General features: G+C 28.6%; 1 long non-coding RNA gene across 1 annotated transcript; it reads right to left on the reverse strand.

Moving 5' to 3' along the window:
- Positions 1–2,584: 2,584 nt before the first annotated feature.
- Positions 2,585–3,408, reverse strand: LOC123267598. The gene is made up of 3 exons (XR_006510078.1): positions 3,238–3,408; positions 2,717–3,162; positions 2,585–2,648 (listed from the first exon to the last, which is right to left on the reverse strand). It is a non-coding gene; the product is annotated as an uncharacterized LOC123267598 (long non-coding RNA).
- Between the last annotated feature and the right edge of the window lie 304 nt (positions 3,409–3,712).

Raw genomic sequence — 3,712 nt, forward strand, 5'->3', positions numbered from 1 at the left:
TTTGCAAAGATATTTATTATTTTATATCAAAAAATTTTTATGATCATCTTTTGTCATTATTAAATCCAGATTTTGATTTATCAACAGCTGATTTCTTTCAGTACTTATAGTACTCACATATGGGCCAAACTTGATTTGTTTCTTGTGTATAACTTCCTTACAAGTTCACCTGCTAACAAAAGAATAATTTCACTTGAAGGCACTAATCAACTTTTTTTAATCCTAAATTCACACGATTGACAACAAAATGTCGGACTTTTGTGTCTAATTATTTCAATAATTTATAAAAATTTTAAAAAACAATATACTGACTAATAAATAAACAGCATTACTGTTTACTCTCGACGATCACGTGTTTTGATTTTATCTTATGTTATGTTTCACACTATACACTTACACATGTTTTACGCGGGACATTTTAAACCATTACTAACATTTAATATCAATTTATTTATTATAAATGGAATTATGACTTCTTTTCAATAGGTAAATAAAAATTTATACAAAAATTCCAAGCGACGATAATTCATAAAACAACAATTTCAGTACGCTAAATTCAAAGCACTTGTTAATGAATTTACAACAAAAATCCACTGTTTTTGTATTACTGTAACATATTAAATCACAATCTCTCTATGCACTTTTAAAATACTTGAAAGTGTCTAAGAAAAATAGGTTTCTTCATTTATACGCACTATAGTACTATGCACATAATTTAATAAATTTCTTACAGACTATTGAGCAAATTGAAATTCTGAACACCGTTTTGTCGTAATCTTATCAATTTCTCAACGCACTTTTGTTTAATTGTATGTATCAGTAAATTTCATACAGACTATCATGTAAAATTCAATTATCGGGAGCAGCGTTATGTCAGAATCGTATAGATTTCTCAACGCACTTTTATATCACAAAAGATGATCGAAGAAAATTATTTTTAAATTTACACCTAATAGTTATCACGCACAAATAACTCAGTAAATTTTTTATGAATATTTATGTAAGATAAAAATTTTTTGAGCATCTTTAATTCAAAATTTTAAAGAAATTTCAATGGCTTTTTTTTATTAAGGCTTGGGAAAAAATTTTTAATCTTACTTTTAGAACACTACAACAATTCGACACGCTGATTGCAAACATTGATTTAATATAACATTCATCTGAGCAGCATTGTGTCCAAGTCTGTTAGATTTCTCAAAACGCTTCTTTATTTCACTAAAAGGTGTTCGACGAAAATTAATTCATAAATTATATTTCATATTTATAGCTTGCCAAAAACTCAGTACATTTTCTAATTAACTATCATGCAAAATTAAATTTCCTCGAGCAGCGTCTTGGCAAAATTTTCTTAAATTTTTCAACGCACTTTTATTTTACTGAAAGGTGCTCGAGGAAAATTATTTAGAAAATTTATACAGACAATTTCTCATCCTGTGTATAACTCAGTAAATTTTTTACAGACTATCATGCAAAAATTAATTTCTCCGAGCAATGTTTTGTCAAAATCCTCCTAGATTTTTCAACGCACTTTTATTTAACTAAAAGGTGCTCGAGGAAAATTATTTGAAAAATTTATACCTAATATTTTACAACATGCAAATCACTCAGTGAATTTCTTACAAACTACAATACAAAATTTAATTTCCTGGAGCTGCGTTTTGACGAAATCTCTTAGATTTTCCAACGTACTTTTATTTTAATGGAAGGCGCTCCATGAAACTTAATTCTAAAATTATAATTTATATTTATAACATGCAAAGAAGCTTGTAAATTTATTATAAACTATCATGCAAAACTTAATTTCCTCGAGCAGCGTCTTGTCAAAATTTCTTAAATTTTTCAGAGCACTTTGATTTCACTGAAAATTGCTCAAAGAAAATTAATTCTAAAATTATATTTTATACTTATAGCATGCAAAGAACTTAGTAAATTTCTAACAAGCTATTATGCAAAAATTAATTCACTGGAGCTGCGTTTTGTTAAAATCTCACTTGATTTTTCAACGCACTTTTATTTTACTAAACGGTACTCAAGGAAAATTCATTTATAAATTTATAACTAATATTAATAACATGCAAATCACTAATTGAATTTCTTATGGACGATCATGCAAAAATCAATTCACTGGAGCTGCGTTTTGTCAAAATCTCACTTGATTTTTCAACGCACTTTTATTTTACTAAAAGTTGCTCAATGGAAATTAATTCTAAAATTATAATTTATATTTATAACATGCAAGGAAGTTTGTAAATTTATTATAAAGTATCATGCAAAATTTAATTTCCTTGAGCAGCGTCTTGCCCAAATTTCTTAGATTTTTCAACGCAATTTTATTTTACTAAAAGGTGCTCGAGGAAAATTATTTAGAAAATGTGTACATATTTTTTACATCATGCACATGAATGTTTAAAATTGTGTATAACTTATCAGAGAATAAATATACGGCATTCGTAGAACATACCAAGATATCAAATTCCATGACGTGACAATACTTCGGTCGACTTAGTTCATTGCATTAATTTTTGCTTACTTCTTATTGAGAACCCACTGTCAACTTTACTCATCTGCTGTGTATACTAATCTTCATAATTGATGATTCGCCCTCAATGCGGACTATTCTATTTATAATATGGCTTGATTCTTCATACCTGAGAAAAAAAGAAAATGTTAATGCTTCCATTCAGTGAGGAATTTGTCGTATCAAAAAGAAATTTACCTGCTTTAAAACTTATACAGAACATATAATACGAACATCAATTCTATGAATCCATCCAGTAGTTAATGAAACACAAGTTCATTACTCTATTTTCCATCGGTAGGCTTGTTCTTGTTGCTGATATTCTTCTAATCCTCATGAATAGTCTCCTTGTACAAAATTGTTATCAGCGGAAAATTTCGTCCTGCAACAGCCGATCGACTGTGTACTGACTTTTAAAGATTCCGAGTCTTGTTATTGTTTCTCCAGCATTTCAAACCGCAAACAAAGAAATACATTTGTCCGAAATATTTTACTGGAGGATCATCTAGCACTTTTCTGCTAGTATAGTCTTTAATCTACACATGGTCGCTAAGATTCTCCGTTGTTCACGTACCACTTTCTTCAAACAGAAATTGAGGGGAGACGTAGCCCAATTATCATGAAAATTCCGAGGTTGTGAATACCTAGAAAAATAGTGCTACATCAGTAAGATAATTATTTAATTTATCGGAACCACATAATTATAAACAAATACGTACCAAATCAGCAAAAAATTCGTAGATTTTACAGTGTTACGTAGTTTTATCAGCATAAATATGGCTGTTTATCAGCTTATTCGGTTATAATTTCAATCCGTTTTTGTAAATCTGTTGGTCACTCTATTCAGAGATTTTTGTAATTTTCTTCCGCAATGTTAGCATTATCATTATTTAATCGAGATTTGGATTTATCAATGATTGATTTTCTTTAGTACTTATAGTACTTACATGTAGGCTAAACTTGATTTGTTTCTTGTTTATAACTTCCTTACTAGTTCACCTACTAACAATAGAATAATTTCACTTGATGGTACTTATCAAGTTATTTAAATTTCAAATTAACACCACTGGCAACAATATGTCATATTTTTGTGTATAAATATTTCAAATCATTTAAAGACACAATAATATTGATAAATAAATAAACAGCATTATTGCTTATGCTTATACTCGACGATCACGTGTTCTGATTTTA

Source organism: Cotesia glomerata, linkage group LG6 (genome assembly GCF_020080835.1).
Source record: "Cotesia glomerata isolate CgM1 linkage group LG6, MPM_Cglom_v2.3, whole genome shotgun sequence".
Classification (NCBI taxonomy): domain Eukaryota; kingdom Metazoa; phylum Arthropoda; class Insecta; order Hymenoptera; family Braconidae; genus Cotesia; species Cotesia glomerata.